We start from the raw sequence: 24,288 nt of genomic DNA on the forward strand, positions 1-24,288 counted from the left end.
TGTGGTCACTGCAGCATCTGACTCCACTTTGTCCAAAAGGGATCTATTCCATTCAATTACACATGATCTAGATTAGACTGACAACAAGATACTGCACGGGACATAGCAGAGTTGGTGAAGTTGAGTGGTGATGAGTTTGCTATTTGGATGAATAAAGCAAGTAAAAAGTGTGTTAGATAAAAATTCATTTCAATTCGCTAATCGGGCTAATATGAATCAGGTGAATCGAGTTCTGCTTTTGGAAACTGGGTTAAGAAGGGGTGCACCGTTCCTGGAGGTACTGCAATACCAGGTCAATGCGTGGAGTGGACAGAGCAAGCTCTTTTTCCATCTCCCTGTTCTAAAAATCCATTTAATATATGGTCCCCAGATAGGGGACGTATCAGATATTAAACTGATAAGAACAGATACTACACTTGATCTTAGCCAAAAGGCCGAGAAGCGATAACCAGAATTGGTTTGGGCCTCGAGTGGCACCCTGGCCTATGCCGGACACATCTTAGGGAGAGAGAGCGAGAGGGAGACAAACCCACGCCTACACAAGACATTTTGTCACCCAAGCCAACCCTTGAAAAGGCTGCTTTGCAGAGCAAAAACAAGAAGAATGGTGCGTTTTGCAGCCGCCGCCCACTGCAATGAATCTGAATAACTCCTCCTTTAGGGCGCAAGCAACTCCCCTCCCCCTTGCAGTCTTTCCAATTCACGATACAAAAAGACGGACAGGACAGGTTGCCTGACTTTCCGTCACTGCCACCCTTTGCCATCCTTACCCGTAGAAAGCCCTTTCATCATCCCCAAACCCTAATCTTTTCCCTTTCCTTCCCAGCCCCCAAACCCTGCCCTCTGTACCTTTCTCACCACCCGCTTCCCTTCTCCTGTCATCCCCCTACCACCCGGGAAAAAAAGAGATTGCCCCCTCCTTCCACTAGCCCACCCTCCCACCCAAAGAACAACTTCTTCTGCGCAGCTTGTTTTCTAGGCAGCAGCGCTATTGTGATGTCATCGGGGGGCATTGTGACAAGCCGCCAGTGTTCCGTCTCTTCATGTTGTGCACTGTTCAAACCGAAAATACATCAACAGGCAGGCTACAGAAAAGCTTACTAACAAAGGTTAGAGAGGGGCTTTCTCAGAGGGCTTTTTACAGTTTGTCTATTCCCAATTAGCCGGTTTAGTATACTTAATGAAAGTACTAATTCTTTCATAGGCCGCCCATTCTTAGTATTTGACGTTCAGGTAACAACAGGTAACTTTATTTGGAGTGGAAGCAGAGAGATAACACCAGATGCCAATTGTAGATCCTCTCACACCTGTGGTCACTGCAGCATCTGACTCCACTTTGTCCAAAAGGGATCTATTCCATTCAATTACACATGATCTAGATTAGACTGACAACAAGATACTGCACGGGACATAGCAGAGTTGGTGAAGTTGAGTGGTGATGAGTTTGCTATTTGGATGAATAAAGCAAGTAAAAAGTGTGTTAGATAAAAATTCATTTCAATTCGCTAATCGGGCTAATATGAATCAGGTGAATCGAGTTCTGCTTTTGGAAACTGGGTTAAGAAGGGGTGCACCGTTCCTGGAGGTACTGCAATACCAGGTCAATGCGTGGAGTGGACAGAGCAAGCTCTTTTTCCATCTCCCTGTTCTAAAAATCCATTTAATATATGGTCCCCAGATAGGGGACGTATCAGATATTAAACTGATAAGAACAGATACTACACTTGATCTTAGCCAAAAGGCCGAGAAGCGATAACCAGAATTGGTTTGGGCCTCGAGTGGCACCCTGGCCTATGCCGGACACATCTTAGGGAGAGAGAGCGAGAGGGAGACAAACCCACGCCTACACAAGACATTTTGTCACCCAAGCCAACCCTTGAAAAGGCTGCTTTGCAGAGCAAAAACAAGAAGAATGGTGCGTTTTGCAGCCGCCGCCCACTGCAATGAATCTGAATAACTCCTCCTTTAGGGCGCAAGCAACTCCCCTCCCCCTTGCAGTCTTTCCAATTCACGATACAAAAAGACGGACAGGACAGGTTGCCTGACTTTCCGTCACTGCCACCCTTTGCCATCCTTACCCGTAGAAAGCCCTTTCATCATCCCCAAACCCTAATCTTTTCCCTTTCCTTCCCAGCCCCCAAACCCTGCCCTCTGTACCTTTCTCACCACCCGCTTCCCTTCTCCTGTCATCCCCCTACCACCCGGGAAAAAAAGAGATTGCCCCCTCCTTCCACTAGCCCACCCTCCCACCCAAAGAACAACTTCTTCTGCGCAGCTTGTTTTCTAGGCAGCAGCGCTATTGTGATGTCATCGGGGGGCATTGTGACAAGCCGCCAGTGTTCCGTCTCTTCATGTTGTGCACTGTTCAAACCGAAAATACATCAACAGGCAGGCTACAGAAAAGCTTACTAACAAAGGTTAGAGAGGGGCTTTCTCAGAGGGCTTTTTACAGTTTGTCTATTCCCAATTAGCCGGTTTAGTATACTTAATGAAAGTACTAATTCTTTCATAGGCCGCCCATTCTTAGTATTTGACGTTCAGGTAACAACAGGTAACTTTATTTGGAGTGGAAGCAGAGAGATAACACCAGATGCCAATTGTAGATCCTCTCACACCTGTGGTCACTGCAGCATCTGACTCCACTTTGTCCAAAAGGGATCTATTCCATTCAATTACACATGATCTAGATTAGACTGACAACAAGATACTGCACGGGACATAGCAGAGTTGGTGAAGTTGAGTGGTGATGAGTTTGCTATTTGGATGAATAAAGCAAGTAAAAAGTGTGTTAGATAAAAATTCATTTCAATTCGCTAATCGGGCTAATATGAATCAGGTGAATCGAGTTCTGCTTTTGGAAACTGGGTTAAGAAGGGGTGCACCGTTCCTGGAGGTACTGCAATACCAGGTCAATGCGTGGAGTGGACAGAGCAAGCTCTTTTTCCATCTCCCTGTTCTAAAAATCCATTTAATATATGGTCCCCAGATAGGGGACGTATCAGATATTAAACTGATAAGAACAGATACTACACTTGATCTTAGCCAAAAGGCCGAGAAGCGATAACCAGAATTGGTTTGGGCCTCGAGTGGCACCCTGGCCTATGCCGGACACATCTTAGGGAGAGAGAGCGAGAGGGAGACAAACCCACGCCTACACAAGACATTTTGTCACCCAAGCCAACCCTTGAAAAGGCTGCTTTGCAGAGCAAAAACAAGAAGAATGGTGCGTTTTGCAGCCGCCGCCCACTGCAATGAATCTGAATAACTCCTCCTTTAGGGCGCAAGCAACTCCCCTCCCCCTTGCAGTCTTTCCAATTCACGATACAAAAAGACGGACAGGACAGGTTGCCTGACTTTCCGTCACTGCCACCCTTTGCCATCCTTACCCGTAGAAAGCCCTTTCATCATCCCCAAACCCTAATCTTTTCCCTTTCCTTCCCAGCCCCCAAACCCTGCCCTCTGTACCTTTCTCACCACCCGCTTCCCTTCTCCTGTCATCCCCCTACCACCCGGGAAAAAAAGAGATTGCCCCCTCCTTCCACTAGCCCACCCTCCCACCCAAAGAACAACTTCTTCTGCGCAGCTTGTTTTCTAGGCAGCAGCGCTATTGTGATGTCATCGGGGGGCATTGTGACAAGCCGCCAGTGTTCCGTCTCTTCATGTTGTGCACTGTTCAAACCGAAAATACATCAACAGGCAGGCTACAGAAAAGCTTACTAACAAAGGTTAGAGAGGGGCTTTCTCAGAGGGCTTTTTACAGTTTGTCTATTCCCAATTAGCCGGTTTAGTATACTTAATGAAAGTACTAATTCTTTCATAGGCCGCCCATTCTTAGTATTTGACGTTCAGGTAACAACAGGTAACTTTATTTGGAGTGGAAGCAGAGAGATAACACCAGATGCCAATTGTAGATCCTCTCACACCTGTGGTCACTGCAGCATCTGACTCCACTTTGTCCAAAAGGGATCTATTCCATTCAATTACACATGATCTAGATTAGACTGACAACAAGATACTGCACGGGACATAGCAGAGTTGGTGAAGTTGAGTGGTGATGAGTTTGCTATTTGGATGAATAAAGCAAGTAAAAAGTGTGTTAGATAAAAATTCATTTCAATTCGCTAATCGGGCTAATATGAATCAGGTGAATCGAGTTCTGCTTTTGGAAACCGGGTTAAGAAGGGGTGCACCGTTCCTGGAGGTACTGCAATACCAGGTCAATGCGTGGAGTGGACAGAGCAAGCTCTTTTTCCATCTCCCTGTTCTAAAAATCCATTTAATATATGGTCCCCAGATAGGGGACGTATCAGATATTAAACTGATAAGAACAGATACTACACTTGATCTTAGCCAAAAGGCCGAGAAGCGATAACCAGAATTGGTTTGGGCCTCGAGTGGCACCCTGGCCTATGCCGGACACATCTTAGGGAGAGAGAGCGAGAGGGAGACAAACCCACGCCTACACAAGACATTTTGTCACCCAAGCCAACCCTTGAAAAGGCTGCTTTGCAGAGCAAAAACAAGAAGAATGGTGCGTTTTGCAGCCGCCGCCCACTGCAATGAATCTGAATAACTCCTCCTTTAGGGCGCAAGCAACTCCCCTCCCCCTTGCAGTCTTTCCAATTCACGATACAAAAAGACGGACAGGACAGGTTGCCTGACTTTCCGTCACTGCCACCCTTTGCCATCCTTACCCGTAGAAAGCCCTTTCATCATCCCCAAACCCTAATCTTTTCCCTTTCCTTCCCAGCCCCCAAACCCTGCCCTCTGTACCTTTCTCACCACCCGCTTCCCTTCTCCTGTCATCCCCCTACCACCCGGGAAAAAAAGAGATTGCCCCCTCCTTCCACTAGCCCACCCTCCCACCCAAAGAACAACTTCTTCTGCGCAGCTTGTTTTCTAGGCAGCAGCGCTATTGTGATGTCATCGGGGGGCATTGTGACAAGCCGCCAGTGTTCCGTCTCTTCATGTTGTGCACTGTTCAAACCGAAAATACATCAACAGGCAGGCTACAGAAAAGCTTACTAACAAAGGTTAGAGAGGGGCTTTCTCAGAGGGCTTTTTACAGTTTGTCTATTCCCAATTAGCCGGTTTAGTATACTTAATGAAAGTACTAATTCTTTCATAGGCCGCCCATTCTTAGTATTTGACGTTCAGGTAACAACAGGTAACTTTATTTGGAGTGGAAGCAGAGAGATAACACCAGATGCCAATTGTAGATCCTCTCACACCTGTGGTCACTGCAGCATCTGACTCCACTTTGTCCAAAAGGGATCTATTCCATTCAATTACACATGATCTAGATTAGACTGACAACAAGATACTGCACGGGACATAGCAGAGTTGGTGAAGTTGAGTGGTGATGAGTTTGCTATTTGGATGAATAAAGCAAGTAAAAAGTGTGTTAGATAAAAATTCATTTCAATTCGCTAATCGGGCTAATATGAATCAGGTGAATCGAGTTCTGCTTTTGGAAACTGGGTTAAGAAGGGGTGCACCGTTCCTGGAGGTACTGCAATACCAGGTCAATGCGTGGAGTGGACAGAGCAAGCTCTTTTTCCATCTCCCTGTTCTAAAAATCCATTTAATATATGGTCCCCAGATAGGGGACGTATCAGATATTAAACTGATAAGAACAGATACTACACTTGATCTTAGCCAAAAGGCCGAGAAGCGATAACCAGAATTGGTTTGGGCCTCGAGTGGCACCCTGGCCTATGCCGGACACATCTTAGGGAGAGAGAGCGAGAGGGAGACAAACCCACGCCTACACAAGACATTTTGTCAGCCAAGCCAACCCTTGAAAAGGCTGCTTTGCAGAGCAAAAACAAGAAGAATGGTGCGTTTTGCAGCCGCCGCCCACTGCAATGAATCTGAATAACTCCTCCTTTAGGGCGCAAGCAACTCCCCTCCCCCTTGCAGTCTTTCCAATTCACGATACAAAAAGACGGACAGGACAGGTTGCCTGACTTTCCGTCACTGCCACCCTTTGCCATCCTTACCCGTAGAAAGCCCTTTCATCATCCCCAAACCCTAATCTTTTCCCTTTCCTTCCCAGCCCCCAAACCCTGCCCTCTGTACCTTTCTCACCACCCGCTTCCCTTCTCCTGTCATCCCCCTACCACCCGGGAAAAAAAGAGATTGCCCCCTCCTTCCACTAGCCCACCCTCCCACCCAAAGAACAACTTCTTCTGCGCAGCTTGTTTTCTAGGCAGCAGCGCTATTGTGATGTCATCGGGGGGCATTGTGACAAGCCGCCAGTGTTCCGTCTCTTCATGTTGTGCACTGTTCAAACCGAAAATACATCAACAGGCAGGCTACAGAAAAGCTTACTAACAAAGGTTAGAGAGGGGCTTTCTCAGAGGGCTTTTTACAGTTTGTCTATTCCCAATTAGCCGGTTTAGTATACTTAATGAAAGTACTAATTCTTTCATAGGCCGCCCATTCTTAGTATTTGACGTTCAGGTAACAACAGGTAACTTTATTTGGAGTGGAAGCAGAGAGATAACACCAGATGCCAATTGTAGATCCTCTCACACCTGTGGTCACTGCAGCATCTGACTCCACTTTGTCCAAAAGGGATCTATTCCATTCAATTACACATGATCTAGATTAGACTGACAACAAGATACTGCACGGGACATAGCAGAGTTGGTGAAGTTGAGTGGTGATGAGTTTGCTATTTGGATGAATAAAGCAAGTAAAAAGTGTGTTAGATAAAAATTCATTTCAATTCGCTAATCGGGCTAATATGAATCAGGTGAATCGAGTTCTGCTTTTGGAAACTGGGTTAAGAAGGGGTGCACCGTTCCTGGAGGTACTGCAATACCAGGTCAATGCGTGGAGTGGACAGAGCAAGCTCTTTTTCCATCTCCCTGTTCTAAAAATCCATTTAATATATGGTCCCCAGATAGGGGACGTATCAGATATTAAACTGATAAGAACAGATACTACACTTGATCTTAGCCAAAAGGCCGAGAAGCGATAACCAGAATTGGTTTGGGCCTCGAGTGGCACCCTGGCCTATGCCGGACACATCTTAGGGAGAGAGAGCGAGAGGGAGACAAACCCACGCCTACACAAGACATTTTGTCACCCAAGCCAACCCTTGAGAAGGCTGCTTTGCAGAGCAAAAACAAGAAGAATGGTGCGTTTTGCAGCCGCCGCCCACTGCAATGAATCTGAATAACTCCTCCTTTAGGGCGCAAGCAACTCCCCTCCCCCTTGCAGTCTTTCCAATTCACGATACAAAAAGACGGACAGGACAGGTTGCCTGACTTTCCGTCACTGCCACCCTTTGCCATCCTTACCCGTAGAAAGCCCTTTCATCATCCCCAAACCCTAATCTTTTCCCTTTCCTTCCCAGCCCCCAAACCCTGCCCTCTGTACCTTTCTCACCACCCGCTTCCCTTCTCCTGTCATCCCCCTACCACCCGGGAAAAAAAGAGATTGCCCCCTCCTTCCACTAGCCCACCCTCCCACCCAAAGAACAACTTCTTCTGCGCAGCTTGTTTTCTAGGCAGCAGCGCTATTGTGATGTCATCGGGGGGCATTGTGACAAGCCGCCAGTGTTCCGTCTCTTCATGTTGTGCACTGTTCAAACCGAAAATACATCAACAGGCAGGCTACAGAAAAGCTTACTAACAAAGGTTAGAGAGGGGCTTTCTCAGAGGGCTTTTTACAGTTTGTCTATTCCCAATTAGCCGGTTTAGTATACTTAATGAAAGTACTAATTCTTTCATAGGCCGCCCATTCTTAGTATTTGACGTTCAGGTAACAACAGGTAACTTTATTTGGAGTGGAAGCAGAGAGATAACACCAGATGCCAATTGTAGATCCTCTCACACCTGTGGTCACTGCAGCATCTGACTCCACTTTGTCCAAAAGGGATCTATTCCATTCAATTACACATGATCTAGATTAGACTGACAACAAGATACTGCACGGGACATAGCAGAGTTGGTGAAGTTGAGTGGTGATGAGTTTGCTATTTGGATGAATAAAGCAAGTAAAAAGTGTGTTAGATAAAAATTCATTTCAATTCGCTAATCGGGCTAATATGAATCAGGTGAATCGAGTTCTGCTTTTGGAAACTGGGTTAAGAAGGGGTGCACCGTTCCTGGAGGTACTGCAATACCAGGTCAATGCGTGGAGTGGACAGAGCAAGCTCTTTTTCCATCTCCCTGTTCTAAAAATCCATTTAATATATGGTCCCCAGATAGGGGACGTATCAGATATTAAACTGATAAGAACAGATACTACACTTGATCTTAGCCAAAAGGCCGAGAAGCGATAACCAGAATTGGTTTGGGCCTCGAGTGGCACCCTGGCCTATGCCGGACACATCTTAGGGAGAGAGAGCGAGAGGGAGACAAACCCACGCCTACACAAGACATTTTGTCACCCAAGCCAACCCTTGAAAAGGCTGCTTTGCAGAGCAAAAACAAGAAGAATGGTGCGTTTTGCAGCCGCCGCCCACTGCAATGAATCTGAATAACTCCTCCTTTAGGGCGCAAGCAACTCCCCTCCCCCTTGCAGTCTTTCCAATTCACGATACAAAAAGACGGACAGGACAGGTTGCCTGACTTTCCGTCACTGCCACCCTTTGCCATCCTTACCCGTAGAAAGCCCTTTCATCATCCCCAAACCCTAATCTTTTCCCTTTCCTTCCCAGCCCCCAAACCCTGCCCTCTGTACCTTTCTCACCACCCGCTTCCCTTCTCCTGTCATCCCCCTACCACCCGGGAAAAAAAGAGATTGCCCCCTCCTTCCACTAGCCCACCCTCCCACCCAAAGAACAACTTCTTCTGCGCAGCTTGTTTTCTAGGCAGCAGCGCTATTGTGATGTCATCGGGGGGCATTGTGACAAGCCGCCAGTGTTCCGTCTCTTCATGTTGTGCACTGTTCAAACCGAAAATACATCAACAGGCAGGCTACAGAAAAGCTTACTAACAAAGGTTAGAGAGGGGCTTTCTCAGAGGGCTTTTTACAGTTTGTCTATTCCCAATTAGCCGGTTTAGTATACTTAATGAAAGTACTAATTCTTTCATAGGCCGCCCATTCTTAGTATTTGACGTTCAGGTAACAACAGGTAACTTTATTTGGAGTGGAAGCAGAGAGATAACACCAGATGCCAATTGTAGATCCTCTCACACCTGTGGTCACTGCAGCATCTGACTCCACTTTGTCCAAAAGGGATCTATTCCATTCAATTACACATGATCTAGATTAGACTGACAACAAGATACTGCACGGGACATAGCAGAGTTGGTGAAGTTGAGTGGTGATGAGTTTGCTATTTGGATGAATAAAGCAAGTAAAAAGTGTGTTAGATAAAAATTCATTTCAATTCGCTAATCGGGCTAATATGAATCAGGTGAATCGAGTTCTGCTTTTGGAAACTGGGTTAAGAAGGGGTGCACCGTTCCTGGAGGTACTGCAATACCAGGTCAATGCGTGGAGTGGACAGAGCAAGCTCTTTTTCCATCTCCCTGTTCTAAAAATCCATTTAATATATGGTCCCCAGATAGGGGACGTATCAGATATTAAACTGATAAGAACAGATACTACACTTGATCTTAGCCAAAAGGCCGAGAAGCGATAACCAGAATTGGTTTGGGCCTCGAGTGGCACCCTGGCCTATGCCGGACACATCTTAGGGAGAGAGAGCGAGAGGGAGACAAACCCACGCCTACACAAGACATTTTGTCACCCAAGCCAACCCTTGAAAAGGCTGCTTTGCAGAGCAAAAACAAGAAGAATGGTGCGTTTTGCAGCCGCCGCCCACTGCAATGAATCTGAATAACTCCTCCTTTAGGGCGCAAGCAACTCCCCTCCCCCTTGCAGTCTTTCCAATTCACGATACAAAAAGACGGACAGGACAGGTTGCCTGACTTTCCGTCACTGCCACCCTTTGCCATCCTTACCCGTAGAAAGCCCTTTCATCATCCCCAAACCCTAATCTTTTCCCTTTCCTTCCCAGCCCCCAAACCCTGCCCTCTGTACCTTTCTCACCACCCGCTTCCCTTCTCCTGTCATCCCCCTACCACCCGGGAAAAAAAGATTGCCCCCTCCTTCCACTAGCCCACCCTCCCACCCAAAGAACAACTTCTTCTGCGCAGCTTGTTTTCTAGGCAGCAGCGCTATTGTGATGTCATCGGGGGGCATTGTGACAAGCCGCCAGTGTTCCGTCTCTTCATGTTGTGCACTGTTCAAACCGAAAATACATCAACAGGCAGGCTACAGAAAAGCTTACTAACAAAGGTTAGAGAGGGGCTTTCTCAGAGGGCTTTTTACAGTTTGTCTATTCCCAATTAGCCGGTTTAGTATACTTAATGAAAGTACTAATTCTTTCATAGGCCGCCCATTCTTAGTATTTGACGTTCAGGTAACAACAGGTAACTTTATTTGGAGTGGAAGCAGAGAGATAACACCAGATGCCAATTGTAGATCCTCTCACACCTGTGGTCACTGCAGCATCTGACTCCACTTTGTCCAAAAGGGATCTATTCCATTCAATTACACATGATCTAGATTAGACTGACAACAAGATACTGCACGGGACATAGCAGAGTTGGTGAAGTTGAGTGGTGATGAGTTTGCTATTTGGATGAATAAAGCAAGTAAAAAGTGTGTTAGATAAAAATTCATTTCAATTCGCTAATCGGGCTAATATGAATCAGGTGAATCGAGTTCTGCTTTTGGAAACTGGGTTAAGAAGGGGTGCACCGTTCCTGGAGGTACTGCAATACCAGGTCAATGCGTGGAGTGGACAGAGCAAGCTCTTTTTCCATCTCCCTGTTCTAAAAATCCATTTAATATATGGTCCCCAGATAGGGGACGTATCAGATATTAAACTGATAAGAACAGATACTACACTTGATCTTAGCCAAAAGGCCGAGAAGCGATAACCAGAATTGGTTTGGGCCTCGAGTGGCACCCTGGCCTATGCCGGACACATCTTAGGGAGAGAGAGCGAGAGGGAGACAAACCCACGCCTACACAAGACATTTTGTCACCCAAGCCAACCCTTGAAAAGGCTGCTTTGCAGAGCAAAAACAAGAAGAATGGTGCGTTTTGCAGCCGCCGCCCACTGCAATGAATCTGAATAACTCCTCCTTTAGGGCGCAAGCAACTCCCCTCCCCCTTGCAGTCTTTCCAATTCACGATACAAAAAGACGGACAGGACAGGTTGCCTGACTTTCCGTCACTGCCACCCTTTGCCATCCTTACCCGTAGAAAGCCCTTTCATCATCCCCAAACCCTAATCTTTTCCCTTTCCTTCCCAGCCCCCAAACCCTGCCCTCTGTACCTTTCTCACCACCCGCTTCCCTTCTCCTGTCATCCCCCTACCACCCGGGAAAAAAAGAGATTGCCCCCTCCTTCCACTAGCCCACCCTCCCACCCAAAGAACAACTTCTTCTGCGCAGCTTGTTTTCTAGGCAGCAGCGCTATTGTGATGTCATCGGGGGGCATTGTGACAAGCCGCCAGTGTTCCGTCTCTTCATGTTGTGCACTGTTCAAACCGAAAATACATCAACAGGCAGGCTACAGAAAAGCTTACTAACAAAGGTTAGAGAGGGGCTTTCTCAGAGGGCTTTTTACAGTTTGTCTATTCCCAATTAGCCGGTTTAGTATACTTAATGAAAGTACTAATTCTTTCATAGGCCGCCCATTCTTAGTATTTGACGTTCAGGTAACAACAGGTAACTTTATTTGGAGTGGAAGCAGAGAGATAACACCAGATGCCAATTGTAGATCCTCTCACACCTGTGGTCACTGCAGCATCTGACTCCACTTTGTCCAAAAGGGATCTATTCCATTCAATTACACATGATCTAGATTAGACTGACAACAAGATACTGCACGGGACATAGCAGAGTTGGTGAAGTTGAGTGGTGATGAGTTTGCTATTTGGATGAATAAAGCAAGTAAAAAGTGTGTTAGATAAAAATTTATTTCAATTCGCTAATCGGGCTAATATGAATCAGGTGAATCGAGTTCTGCTTTTGGAAACTGGGTTAAGAAGGGGTGCACCGTTCCTGGAGGTACTGCAATACCAGGTCAATGTGTGGAGTGGACAGAGCAAGCTCTTTTTCCATCTCCCTGTTCTAAAAATCCATTTAATATATGGTCCCCAGATAGGGGACGTATCAGATATTAAACTGATAAGAACAGATACTACACTTGATCTTAGCCAAAAGGCCGAGAAGCGATAACCAGAATTGGTTTGGGCCTCGAGTGGCACCCTGGCCTATGCCGGACACATCTTAGGGAGAGAGAGCGAGAGGGAGACAAACCCACGCCTACACAAGACATTTTGTCACCCAAGCCAACCCTTGAAAAGGCTGCTTTGCAGAGCAAAAACAAGAAGAATGGTGCGTTTTGCAGCCGCCGCCCACTGCAATGAATCTGAATAACTCCTCCTTTAGGGCGCAAGCAACTCCCCTCCCTTTTGCAGTCTTTCCAATTCACGATACAAAAAGACGGACAGGACAGGTTGCCTGACTTTCCGTCACTGCCACCCTTTGCCATCCTTACCCGTAGAAAGCCCTTTCATCATCCCCAAACCCTAATCTTTTCCCTTTCCTTCCCAGCCCCCAAACCCTGCCCTCTGTACCTTTCTCACCACCCGCTTCCCTTCTCCTGTCATCCCCCTACCACCCGGGAAAAAAAGAGATTGCCCCCTCCTTCCACTAGCCCACCCTCCCACCCAAAGAACAACTTCTTCTGCGCAGCTTGTTTTCTAGGCAGCAGCGCTATTGTGATGTCATCGGGGGGCATTGTGACAAGCCGCCAGTGTTCCGTCTCTTCATGTTGTGCACTGTTCAAACCGAAAATACATCAACAGGCAGGCTACAGAAAAGCTTACTAACAAAGGTTAGAGAGGGGCTTTCTCAGAGGGCTTTTTACAGTTTGTCTATTCCCAATTAGCCGGTTTAGTATACTTAATGAAAGTACTAATTCTTTCATAGGCCGCCCATTCTTAGTATTTGACGTTCAGGTAACAACAGGTAACTTTATTTGGAGTGGAAGCAGAGAGATAACACCAGATGCCAATTGTAGATCCTCTCACACCTGTGGTCACTGCAGCATCTGACTCCACTTTGTCCAAAAGGGATCTATTCCATTCAATTACACATGATCTAGATTAGACTGACAACAAGATACTGCACGGGACATAGCAGAGTTGGTGAAGTTGAGTGGTGATGAGTTTGCTATTTGGATGAATAAAGCAAGTAAAAAGTGTGTTAGATAAAAATTCATTTCAATTCGCTAATCGGGCTAATATGAATCAGGTGAATCGAGTTCTGCTTTTGGAAACTGGGTTAAGAAGGGGTGCACCGTTCCTGGAGGTACTGCAATACCAGGTCAATGCGTGGAGTGGACAGAGCAAGCTCTTTTTCCATCTCCCTGTTCTAAAAATCCATTTAATATATGGTCCCCAGATAGGGGACGTATCAGATATTAAACTGATAAGAACAGATACTACACTTGATCTTAGCCAAAAGGCCGAGAAGCGATAACCAGAATTGGTTTGGGCCTCGAGTGGCACCCTGGCCTATGCCGGACACATCTTAGGGAGAGAGAGCGAGAGGGAGACAAACCCACGCCTACACAAGACATTTTGTCACCCAAGCCAACCCTTGAAAAGGCTGCTTTGCAGAGCAAAAACAAGAAGAATGGTGCGTTTTGCAGCCGCCGCCCACTGCAATGAATCTGAATAACTCCTCCTTTAGGGCGCAAGCAACTCCCCTCCCCCTTGCAGTCTTTCCAATTCACGATACAAAAAGACGGACAGGACAGGTTGCCTGACTTTCCGTCACTGCCACCCTTTGCCATCCTTACCCGTAGAAAGCCCTTTCATCATCCCCAAACCCTAATCTTTTCCCTTTCCTTCCCAGCCCCCAAACCCTGCCCTCTGTACCTTTCTCACCACCCGCTTCCCTTCTCCTGTCATCCCCCTACCACCCGGGAAAAAAAGAGATTGCCCCCTCCTTCCACTAGCCCACCCTCCCACCCAAAGAACAACTTCTTCTGCGCAGCTTGTTTTCTAGGCAGCAGCGCTATTGTGATGTCATCGGGGGGCATTGTGACAAGCCGCCAGTGTTCCGTCTCTTCATGTTGTGCACTGTTCAAACCGAAAATACATCAACAGGCAGGCTACAGAAAAGCTTACTAACAAAGGTTAGAGAGGGGCTTTCTCAGAGGGCTTTTTACAGTTTGTCTATTCCCAATTAGCCGGTTTAGTATACTTAATGAAAGTACTAATTCTTTCATAGGCCGCCCATTCTTAGTATTTGACGTTCAGGTAACAACAGGTAACTTTATTTGGAGTGGAAGCAGAGAGATAACACCAGATGCCAATTGTAGATCCTCTCACACCTGTGGTCACTGCAGCATCTGACTCCACTTTGTCCAAAAGGGATCTATTCCATTCAATTACACATGATCTAGATTAGACTGACAACAAGATACTGCACGGGACATAGCAGAGTTGGTGAAGTTGAGTGGTGATGAGTTTGCTATTTGGATGAATAAAGCAAGTAAAAAGTGTGTTAGATAAAAATTCATTTCAATTCGCTAATCGGGCTAATATGAATCAGGTGAATCGAGTTCTGCTTTTGGAAACTGGGTTAAGAAGGGGTGCACCGTTCCTGGAGGTACTGCAATACCAGGTCAATGCGTGGAGTGGACAGAGCAAGCTCTTTTTCCATCTCCCTGTTCTAAAAATCCATTTAATATATGGTCCCCAGATAGGGGACGTATCAGATATTAAACTGATAAGAACAGATACTACACTTGATCTTAGCCAAAAGGCCGAGAAGCGATAACCAGAATTGGTTTGGGCCTCGAGTGGCACCCTGGCCTATGCCGGACACATCTTAGGGAGAGAGAGCGAGAGGGAGACAAACCCACGCCTACACAAGACATTTTGTCACCCAAGCCAACCCTTGAAAAGGCTGCTTTGCAGAGCAAAAACAAGAAGAATGGTGCGTTTTGCAGCCGCCGCCCACTGCAATGAATCTGAATAACTCCTCCTTTAGGGCGCAAGCAACTCCCCTCCCCCTTGCAGTCTTTCCAATTCACGATACAAAAAGACGGACAGGACAGGTTGCCTGACTTTCCGTCACTGCCACCCTTTGCCATCCTTACCCGTAGAAAGCCCTTTCATCATCCCCAAACCCTAATCTTTTCCCTTTCCTTCCCAGCCCCCAAACCCTGCCCTCTGTACCTTTCTCACCACCCGCTTCCCTTCTCCTGTCATCCCCCTACCACCCGGGAAAAAAAGAGATTGCCCCCTCCTTCCACTAGCCCACCCTCCCACCCAAAGAACAACTTCTTCTGCGCAGCTTGTTTTCTAGGCAGCAGCGCTATTGTGATGTCATCGGGGGGCATTGTGACAAGCCGCCAGTGTTCCGTCTCTTCATGTTGTGCACTGTTCAAACCGAAAATACATCAACAGGCAGGCTACAGAAAAGCTTACTAACAAAGGTTAGAGAGGGGCTTTCTCAGAGGGCTTTTTACAGTTTGTCTATTCCCAATTAGCCGGTTTAGTATACTTAATGAAAGTACTAATTCTTTCATAGGCCGCCCATTCTTAGTATTTGACGTTCAGGTAACAACAGGTAACTTTATTTGGAGTGGAAGCAGAGAGATAACACCAGATGCCAATTGTAGATCCTCTCACACCTGTGGTCACTGCAGCATCTGACTCCACTTTGTCCAAAAGGGATCTATTCCATTCAATTACACATGATCTAGATTAGACTGACAACAAGATACTGCACGGGACATAGCAGAGTTGGTGAAGTTGAGTGGTGATGAGTTTGCTATTTGGATGAATAAAGCAAGTAAAAAGTGTGTTAGATAAAAATTCATTTCAATTCGCTAATCGGGCTAATATGAATCAGGTGAATCGAGTTCTGCTTTTGGAAACTGGGTTAAGAAGGGGTGCACCGTTCCTGGAGGTACTGCAATACCAGGTCAATGCGTGGAGTGGACAGAGCAAGCTCTTTTTCCATCTCCCTGTTCTAAAAATCCATTTAATATATGGTCCCCAGATAGGGGACGTATCAGATATTAAACTGATAAGAACAGATACTACACTTGATCTTAGCCAAAAGGCCGAGAAGCGATAACCAGAATTGGTTTGGGCCTCGAGTGGCACCCTGGCCTATGCCGGACACATCTTAGGGAGAGAGAGCGAGAGGGAGACAAACCCACGCCTACACAAGACATTTTGTCACCCAAGCCAACCCTTGAAAAGGCTGCTTTGCAGAGCAAAAACAAGAAGAATGGTGCGTTTTGCAGCCGCCGCCCACTGCAATGAATCTGAATAACTCCTCCTTTAGGGCGCAAGCAACTCCCCTCCCCCTTGCAGTCTTTCCAATTCACGATACAAAAAGACGGACAGGACAGGTTGCCTGACTTTCCGTCACTGCCACCCTTTGCCATCCTTACCCGTAGAAAGCCCTTTCATCATCCCCAAACCCTAATCTTTTCCCTTTCCTTCCCAGCCCCCAAACCCTGCCCTCTGTACCTTTCTCACCACCCGCTTCCCTTCTCCTGTCATCCCCCTACCACCCGGGAAAAAAAGAGATTGCCCCCTCCTTCCACTAGCCCACCCTCCCACCCAAAGAACAACTTCTTCTGCGCAGCTTGTTTTCTAGGCAGCAGCGCTATTGTGATGTCATCGGGGGGCATTGTGACAAGCCGCCAGTGTTCCGTCTCTTCATGTTGTGCACTGTTCAAACCGAAAATACATCAACAGGCAGGCTACAGAAAAGCTTACTAACAAAGGTTAGAGAGGGGCTTTCTCAGAGGGCTTTTTGCAGTTTGTCTATTCCCAATTAGCCGGTTTAGTATACTTAATGAAAGTACTAATTCTTTCATAGGCCGCCCATTCTTAGTATTTGACGTTCAGGTAACAACAGGTAACTTTATTTGGAGTGGAAGCAGAGAGATAACACCAGATGCCAATTGTAGATCCTCTCACACCTGTGGTCACTGCAGCATCTGACTCCACTTTGTCCAAAAGGGATCTATTCCATTCAATTACACATGATCTAGATTAGACTGACAACAAGATACTGCACGGGACATAGCAGAGTTGGTGAAGTTGAGTGGTGATGAGTTTGCTATTTGGATGAATAAAGCAAGTAAAAAGTGTGTTAGATAAAAATTCATTTCAATTCGCTAATCGGGCTAATATGAATCAGGTGAATCGAGTTCTGCTTTTGGAAACTGGGTTAAGAAGGGGTGCACCGTTCCTGGAGGTACTGCAATACCAGGTCAATGCGTGGAGTGGACAGAGCAAGCTCTTTTTCCATCTCCCTGTTCTAAAAATCCATTTAATATATGGTCCCCAGATAGGGGACGTATCAGATATTAAACTGATAAGAACAGATACTACACTTGATCTTAGCCAAAAGGCCGAGAAGCGATAACCAGAATTGGTTTGGGCCTCGAGTGGCACCCTGGCCTATGCCGGACACATCTTAGGGAGAGAGAGCGAGAGGGAGACAAACCCACGCCTACACAAGACATTTTGTCACCCAAGCCAACCCTTGAAAAGGCTGCTTTGCAGAGCAAAAACAAGAAGAATGGTGCGTTTTGCAGCCGCCGCCCACTGCAATGAATCTGAATAACTCCTCCTTTAGGGCGCAAGCAACTCCCCTCCCCCTTGCAGTCTTTCCAATTCACGATACAAAAAGACGGACAGGACAGGTTGCCTGACTTTCCGTCACTGCCACCCTTTGCCATCCTTACCCGTAGAAAGCCCTTTCATCATCCCCAAACCCTAATCTTTTCCCTTTCCTTCCCAGCCCCCAAACCCTGCCCTCTGTACCTTTCTCACCACCCGCTTCCCTTCTCCTGTCATCCCCCTACCACCCGGGAAAAAAAGAGATTGCCCCCTCCTTCCACTAGCCCACCCTCCCACCCAAAGAACAACTTCTTCTGCGCAGCTTGTTTTCTAGGCAGCAGCGCTATTGTGATGTCATCGGGGGGCATTGTGACAAGCCGCCAGTGTTCCGTCTCTTCATGTTGTGCACTGTTCAAACCGAAAATACATCAACAGGCAGGCTACAGAAAAGCTTACTAACAAAGGTTAGAGAGGGGCTTTCTCAGAGGGCTTTTTACAGTTTGTCTATTCCCAATTAGCCGGTTTAGTATACTTAATGAAAGTACTAATTCTTTCATAGGCCGCCCATTCTTAGTATTTGACGTTCAGGTAACAACAGGTAACTTTATTTGGAGTGGAAGCAGAGAGATAACACCAGATGCCAATTGTAGATCCTCTCACACCTGTGGTCACTGCAGCATCTGACTCCACTTTGTCCAAAAGGGATCTATTCCATTCAATTACACATGATCTAGATTAGACTGACAACAAGATACTGCACGGGACATAGCAGAGTTGGTGAAGTTGAGTGGTGATGAGTTTGCTATTTGGATGAATAAAGCAAGTAAAAAGTGTGTTAGATAAAAATTCATTTCAATTCGCTAATCGGGCTAATATGAATCAGGTGAATCGAGTTCTGCTTTTGGAAACTGGGTTAAGAAGGGGTGCACCGTTCCTGGAGGTACTGCAATACCAGGTCAATGCGTGGAGTGGACAGAGCAAGCTCTTTTTCCATCTCCCTGTTCTAAAAATCCATTTAATATATGGTCCCCAGATAGGGGACGTATCAGATATTAAACTGATAAGAACAGATACTACACTTGATCTTAGCCAAAAGGCCGAGAAGCGATAACCAGAATTGGTTTGGGCCTCGAGTGGCACCCTGGCCTATGCCGGACACATCTTAGGGAGAGAGAGCGAGAGGGAGACAAACCCACGCCTACACAAGACATTTTGTCACCCAAGCCAACCCTTGAAAAGGCTGCTTTGCAGAGCAAAAACAAGAAGAATGGTGCGTTTTGCAGCCGCCGCCCACTGCAATGAATCTGAATAACTCCTCCTTTAGGGCGCAAGCAACTCCCCTCCCCCTTGCAGTCTTTCCAATTCACGATACAAAAAGACGGACAGGACAGGTTGCCTGACTTTCCGTCACTGCCACCCTTTGCCATCCTTACCCGTAGAAAGCCCTTTCATCATCCCCAAACCCTAATCTTTTCCCTTTCCTTCCCAGCCCCCAAACCCTGCCCTCTGTACCTTTCTCACCACCCGCTTCCCTTCTCCTGTCATCCCCCTACCACCCGGGAAAAAAAGAGATTGCCCCCTCCTTCCACTAGCCCACCCTCCCACCCAAAGAACAACTTCTTCTGCGCAGCTTGTTTTCTAGGCAGCAGCGCTATTGTGATGTCATCGGGGGGCATTGTGACAAGCCGCCAGTGTTCCGTCTCTTCATGTTGTGCACTGTTCAAACCGAAAATACATCAACAGGCAGGCTACAGAAAAGCTTACTAACAAAGGTTAGAGAGGGGCTTTCTCAGAGGGCTTTTTACAGTTTGTCTATTCCCAATTAGCCGGTTTAGTATACTTAATGAAAGTACTAATTCTTTCATAGGCCGCCCATTCTTAGTATTTGACGTTCAGGTAACAACAGGTAACTTTATTTGGAGTGGAAGCAGAGAGATAACACCAGATGCCAATTGTAGATCCTCTCACACCTGTGGTCACTGCAGCATCTGACTCCACTTTGTCCAAAAGGGATCTATTCCATTCAATTACACATGATCTAGATTAGACTGACAACAAGATACTGCACGGGACATAGCAGAGTTGGTGAAGTTGAGTGGTGATGAGTTTGCTATTTGGATGAATAAAGCAAGTAAAAAGTGTGTTAGATAAAAATTCATTTCAATTCGCTAATCGGGCTAATATGAATCAGGTGAATCGAGTTCTGCTTTTGGAAACTGGGTTAAGAAGGGGTGCACCGTTCCTGGAGGTACTGCAATACCAGGTCAATGCGTGGAGTGGACAGAGCAAGCTCTTTTTCCATCTCCCTGTTCTAAAAATCCATTTAATATATGGTCCCCAGATAGGGGACGTATCAGATATTAAACTGATAAGAACAGATACTACACTTGATCTTAGCCAAAAGGCCGAGAAGCGATAACCAGAATTGGTTTGGGCCTCGAGTGGCACCCTGGCCTATGCCGGACACATCTTAGGGAGAGAGAGCGAGAGGGAGACAAACCCACGCCTACACAAGACATTTTGTCACCCAAGCCAACCCTTGAAAAGGCTGCTTTGCAGAGCAAAAACAAGAAGAATGGTGCGTTTTGCAGCCGCCGCCCACTGCAATGAATCTGAATAACTCCTCCTTTAGGGCGCAAGCAACTCCCCTCCCCCTTGCAGTCTTTCCAATTCACGATACAAAAAGACGGACAGGACAGGTTGCCTGACTTTCCGTCACTGCCACCCTTTGCCATCCTTACCCGTAGAAAGCCCTTTCATCATCCCCAAACCCTAATCTTTTCCCTTTCCTTCCCAGCCCCCAAACCCTGCCCTCTGTACCTTTCTCACCACCCGCTTCCCTTCTCCTGTCATCCCCCTACCACCCGGGAAAAAAAGAGATTGCCCCCTCCTTCCACTAGCCCACCCTCCCACCCAAAGAACAACTTCTTCTGCGCAGCTTGTTTTCTAGGCAGCAGCGCTATTGTGATGTCATCGGGGGGCATTGTGACAAGCCGCCAGTGTTCCGTCTCTTCATGTTGTGCACTGTTCAAACCGAAAATACATCAACAGGCAGGCTACAGAAAAGCTTACTAACAAAGGTTAGAGAGGGGCTTTCTCAGAGGGCTTTTTACAGTTTGTCTATTCCCAATTAGCCGGTTTAGTATACTTAATGAAAGTACTAATTCTTTCATAGGCCGCCCATTCTTAGTATTTGACGTTCAGGTAACAACAGGTAACTTTATTTGGAGTGGAAGCAGAGAGATAACACCAGATGCCAATTGTAGATCCTCTCACACCTGTGGTCACTGCAGCATCTGACTCCACTTTGTCCAAAAGGGATCTATTCCATTCAATTACACATGATCTAGATTAGACTGACAACAAGATACTGCACGGGACATAGCAGAGTTGGTGAAGTTGAGTGGTGATGAGTTTGCTATTTGGATGAATAAAGCAAGTAAAAAGTGTGTTAGATAAAAATTCATTTCAATTCGCTAATCGGGCTAATATGAATCAGGTGAATCGAGTTCTGCTTTTGGAAACTGGGTTAAGAAGGGGTGCACCGTTCCTGGAGGTACTGCAATACCAGGTCAATGCGTGGAGTGGACAGAGCAAGCTCTTTTTCCATCTCCCTGTTCTAAAAATCCATTTAATATATGGTCCCCAGATAGGGGACGTATCAGATATTAAACTGATAAGAACAGATACTACACTTGATCTTAGCCAAAAGGCCGAGAAGCGATAACCAGAATTGGTTTGGGCCTCGAGTGGCACCCTGGCCTATGCCGGACACATCTTAGGGAGAGAGAGCGAGAGGGAGACAAACCCACGCCTACACAAGACATTTTGTCACCCAAGCCAACCCTTGAAAAGGCTGCTTTGCAGAGCAAAAACAAGAAGAATGGTGCGTTTTGCAGCCGCCGCCCACTGCAATGAATCTGAATAACTCCTCCTTTAGGGCGCAAGCAACTCCCCTCCCCCTTGCAGTCTTTCCAATTCACGATACAAAAAGACGGACAGGACAGGTTGCCTGACTTTCCGTCACTGCCACCCTTTGCCATCCTTACCCGTAGAAAGCCCTTTCATCATCCCCAAACCCTAATCTTTTCCCTTTCCTTCCCAGCCCCCAAACCCTGCCCTCTGTACCTTTCTCACCACCCGCTTCCCTTCTCCTGTCATCCCCCTACCACCCGGGAAAAAAAGAGATTGCCCCCTCCTTCCACTAGCCCACCCTCCCACCCAAAGAACAACTTCTTCTGCGCAGCTTGTTTTCTAGGCAGCAGCGCTATTGTGATGTCATCGGGGGGCATTGTGACAAGCCGCCAGTGTTCCGTCTCTTCATGTTGTGCACTGTTCAAACCGAAAATACATCAACAGGCAGGCTACAGAAAAGCTTACTAACAAAGGTTAGAGAGGGGCTTTCTCAGAGGGCTTTTTACAGTTTGTCTATTCCCAATTAGCCGGTTTAGTATACTTAATGAAAGTACTAATTCTTTCATAGGCCGCCCATTCTTAGTATTTGACGTTCAGGTAACAACAGGTAACTTTATTTGGAGTGGAAGCAGAGAGATAACACCAGATGCCAATTGTAGATCCTCTCACACCTGTGGTCACTGCAGCATCTGACTCCACTTTGTCCAAAAGGGATCTATTCCATTCAATTACACATGATCTAGATTAGACTGACAACAAGATACTGCACGGGACATAGCAGAGTTGGTGAAGTTGAGTGGTGATGAGTTTGCTATTTGGATGAATAAAGCAAGTAAAAAGTGTGTTAGATAAAAATTCATTTCAATTCGCTAATCGGGCTAATATGAATCAGGTGAATCGAGTTCTGCTTTTGGAAACTGGGTTAAGAAGGGGTGCACCGTTCCTGGAGGTACTGCAATACCAGGTCAATGCGTGGAGTGGACAGAGCAAGCTCTTTTTCCATCTCCCTGTTCTAAAAATCCATTTAATATATGGTCCCCAGATAGGGGACGTATCAGATATTAAACTGATAAGAACAGATACTACACTTGATCTTAGCCAAAAGGCCGAGAAGCGATAACCAGAATTGGTTTGGGCCTCGAGTGGCACCCTGGCCTATGCCGGACACATCTTAGGGAGAGAGAGCGAGAGGGAGACAAACCCACGCCTACACAAGACATTTTGTCACCCAAGCCAACCCTTGAAAAGGCTGCTTTGCAGAGCAAAAACAAGAAGAATGGTGCGTTTTGCAGCCGCCGCCCACTGCAATGAATCTGAATAACTCCTCCTTTAGGGCGCAAGCAACTCCCCTCCCCCTTGCAGTCTTTCCAATTCACGATACAAAAAGACGGACAGGACAGGTTGCCTGACTTTCCGTCACTGCCACCCTTTGCCATCCTTACCCGTAGAAAGCCCTTTCATCATCCCCAAACCCTAATCTTTTCCCTTTCCTTCCCAGCCCCCAAACCCTGCCCTCTGTACCTTTCTCACCACCCGCTTCCCTTCTCCTGTCATCCCCCTACCACCCGGGAAAAAAAGAGATTGCCCCCTCCTTCCACTAGCCCACCCTCCCACCCAAAGAACAACTTCTTCTGCGCAGCTTGTTTTCTAGGCAGCAGCGCTATTGTGATGTCATCGGGGGGCATTGTGACAAGCCGCCAGTGTTCCGTCTCTTCATGTTGTGCACTGTTCAAACCGAAAATACATCAACAGGCAGGCTACAGAAAAGCTTACTAACAAAGGTTAGAGAGGGGCTTTCTCAGAGGGCTTTTTACAGTTTGTCTATTCCCAATTAGCCGGTTTAGTATACTTAATGAAAGTACTAATTCTTTCATAGGCCGCCCATTCTTAGTATTTGACGTTCAGGTAACAACAGGTAACTTTATTTGGAGTGGAAGCAGAGAGATAACACCAGATGCCAATTGTAGATCCTCTCACACCTGTGGTCACTGCAGCATCTGACTCCACTTTGTCCAAAAGGGATCTATTCCATTCAATTACACATGATCTAGATTAGACTGACAACAAGATACTGCACGGGACATAGCAGAGTTGGTGAAGTTGAGTGGTGATGAGTTTGCTATTTGGATGAATAAAGCAAGTAAAAAGTGTGTTAGATAAAAATTCATTTCAATTCGCTAATCGGGCTAATATGAATCAGGTGAATCGAGTTCTGCTTTTGGAAACTGGGTTAAGAAGGGGTGCACCGTTCCTGGAGGTACTGCAATACCAGGTCAATGCGTGGAGTGGACAGAGCAAGCTCTTTTTCCATCTCCCTGTTCTAAAAATCCATTTAATATATGGTCCCCAGATAGGGGACGTATCAGATATTAAACTGATAAGAACAGATACTACACTTGATCTTAGCCAAAAGGCCGAGAAGCGATAACCAGAATTGGTTTGGGCCTCGAGTGGCACCCTGGCCTATGCCGGACACATCTTAGGGAGAGAGAGCGAGAGGGAGACAAACCCACGCCTACACAAGACATTTTGTCACCCAAGCCAACCCTTGAAAAGGCTGCTTTGCAGAGCAAAAACAAGAAGAATGGTGCGTTTTGCAGCCGCCGCCCACTGCAATGAATCTGAATAACTCCTCCTTTAGGGCGCAAGCAACTCCCCTCCCCCTTGCAGTCTTTCCAATTCACGATACAAAAAGACGGACAGGACAGGTTGCCTGACTTTCCGTC

At 46.7% G+C, this 24,288-nt stretch overlaps 19 non-coding genes across 19 annotated transcripts; all 19 read right to left on the minus strand.

Annotated features, from left to right (window-relative positions):
• Positions 1 to 255: 255 nt before the first annotated feature.
• Positions 256 to 446, minus strand: LOC142279380 (U2 spliceosomal RNA). The gene has a single exon (XR_012742021.1). It is a non-coding gene; the product is annotated as a U2 spliceosomal RNA (small nuclear RNA).
• A 1,117-nt stretch (positions 447 to 1,563) lies between these two features.
• On the minus strand, positions 1,564 to 1,754 carry LOC142279381 (U2 spliceosomal RNA). The gene has a single exon (XR_012742022.1). It is a non-coding gene; the product is annotated as a U2 spliceosomal RNA (small nuclear RNA).
• Positions 1,755 to 2,871: 1,117 nt separating this feature from the next.
• On the minus strand, positions 2,872 to 3,062 carry LOC142279382 (U2 spliceosomal RNA). Its single transcript, XR_012742023.1, has one exon. It is a non-coding gene; the product is annotated as a U2 spliceosomal RNA (small nuclear RNA).
• Positions 3,063 to 4,179: 1,117 nt separating this feature from the next.
• Positions 4,180 to 4,370, minus strand: LOC142279383 (U2 spliceosomal RNA). The gene has a single exon (XR_012742024.1). It is a non-coding gene; the product is annotated as a U2 spliceosomal RNA (small nuclear RNA).
• Positions 4,371 to 5,487: 1,117 nt separating this feature from the next.
• On the minus strand, positions 5,488 to 5,678 carry LOC142279385 (U2 spliceosomal RNA). Its single transcript, XR_012742026.1, has one exon. It is a non-coding gene; the product is annotated as a U2 spliceosomal RNA (small nuclear RNA).
• Positions 5,679 to 6,795: 1,117 nt separating this feature from the next.
• Positions 6,796 to 6,986, minus strand: LOC142279387 (U2 spliceosomal RNA). The gene has a single exon (XR_012742027.1). It is a non-coding gene; the product is annotated as a U2 spliceosomal RNA (small nuclear RNA).
• Positions 6,987 to 8,103: 1,117 nt separating this feature from the next.
• LOC142279388 (U2 spliceosomal RNA) lies at positions 8,104 to 8,294 on the minus strand. Its single transcript, XR_012742028.1, has one exon. It is a non-coding gene; the product is annotated as a U2 spliceosomal RNA (small nuclear RNA).
• A 1,117-nt stretch (positions 8,295 to 9,411) lies between these two features.
• LOC142279389 (U2 spliceosomal RNA) lies at positions 9,412 to 9,602 on the minus strand. The gene has a single exon (XR_012742029.1). It is a non-coding gene; the product is annotated as a U2 spliceosomal RNA (small nuclear RNA).
• A 1,115-nt stretch (positions 9,603 to 10,717) lies between these two features.
• Positions 10,718 to 10,908, minus strand: LOC142279390 (U2 spliceosomal RNA). The gene has a single exon (XR_012742030.1). It is a non-coding gene; the product is annotated as a U2 spliceosomal RNA (small nuclear RNA).
• Positions 10,909 to 12,025: 1,117 nt separating this feature from the next.
• Positions 12,026 to 12,216, minus strand: LOC142279402 (U2 spliceosomal RNA). The gene has a single exon (XR_012742041.1). It is a non-coding gene; the product is annotated as a U2 spliceosomal RNA (small nuclear RNA).
• Positions 12,217 to 13,333: 1,117 nt separating this feature from the next.
• Positions 13,334 to 13,524, minus strand: LOC142279391 (U2 spliceosomal RNA). The gene has a single exon (XR_012742031.1). It is a non-coding gene; the product is annotated as a U2 spliceosomal RNA (small nuclear RNA).
• A 1,117-nt stretch (positions 13,525 to 14,641) lies between these two features.
• On the minus strand, positions 14,642 to 14,832 carry LOC142279392 (U2 spliceosomal RNA). Its single transcript, XR_012742032.1, has one exon. It is a non-coding gene; the product is annotated as a U2 spliceosomal RNA (small nuclear RNA).
• Positions 14,833 to 15,949: 1,117 nt separating this feature from the next.
• On the minus strand, positions 15,950 to 16,140 carry LOC142279393 (U2 spliceosomal RNA). Its single transcript, XR_012742033.1, has one exon. It is a non-coding gene; the product is annotated as a U2 spliceosomal RNA (small nuclear RNA).
• A 1,117-nt stretch (positions 16,141 to 17,257) lies between these two features.
• Positions 17,258 to 17,448, minus strand: LOC142279394 (U2 spliceosomal RNA). Its single transcript, XR_012742034.1, has one exon. It is a non-coding gene; the product is annotated as a U2 spliceosomal RNA (small nuclear RNA).
• Positions 17,449 to 18,565: 1,117 nt separating this feature from the next.
• LOC142279395 (U2 spliceosomal RNA) lies at positions 18,566 to 18,756 on the minus strand. The gene has a single exon (XR_012742035.1). It is a non-coding gene; the product is annotated as a U2 spliceosomal RNA (small nuclear RNA).
• Positions 18,757 to 19,873: 1,117 nt separating this feature from the next.
• On the minus strand, positions 19,874 to 20,064 carry LOC142279398 (U2 spliceosomal RNA). The gene has a single exon (XR_012742037.1). It is a non-coding gene; the product is annotated as a U2 spliceosomal RNA (small nuclear RNA).
• Positions 20,065 to 21,181: 1,117 nt separating this feature from the next.
• Positions 21,182 to 21,372, minus strand: LOC142279399 (U2 spliceosomal RNA). The gene has a single exon (XR_012742038.1). It is a non-coding gene; the product is annotated as a U2 spliceosomal RNA (small nuclear RNA).
• Positions 21,373 to 22,489: 1,117 nt separating this feature from the next.
• On the minus strand, positions 22,490 to 22,680 carry LOC142279400 (U2 spliceosomal RNA). Its single transcript, XR_012742039.1, has one exon. It is a non-coding gene; the product is annotated as a U2 spliceosomal RNA (small nuclear RNA).
• Positions 22,681 to 23,797: 1,117 nt separating this feature from the next.
• Positions 23,798 to 23,988, minus strand: LOC142279401 (U2 spliceosomal RNA). Its single transcript, XR_012742040.1, has one exon. It is a non-coding gene; the product is annotated as a U2 spliceosomal RNA (small nuclear RNA).
• Between the last annotated feature and the right edge of the window lie 300 nt (positions 23,989 to 24,288).

This window comes from Anomaloglossus baeobatrachus, unplaced genomic scaffold (genome assembly GCF_048569485.1).
Source record: "Anomaloglossus baeobatrachus isolate aAnoBae1 unplaced genomic scaffold, aAnoBae1.hap1 Scaffold_4302, whole genome shotgun sequence".
Lineage (NCBI taxonomy): Eukaryota > Metazoa > Chordata > Amphibia > Anura > Aromobatidae > Anomaloglossus > Anomaloglossus baeobatrachus.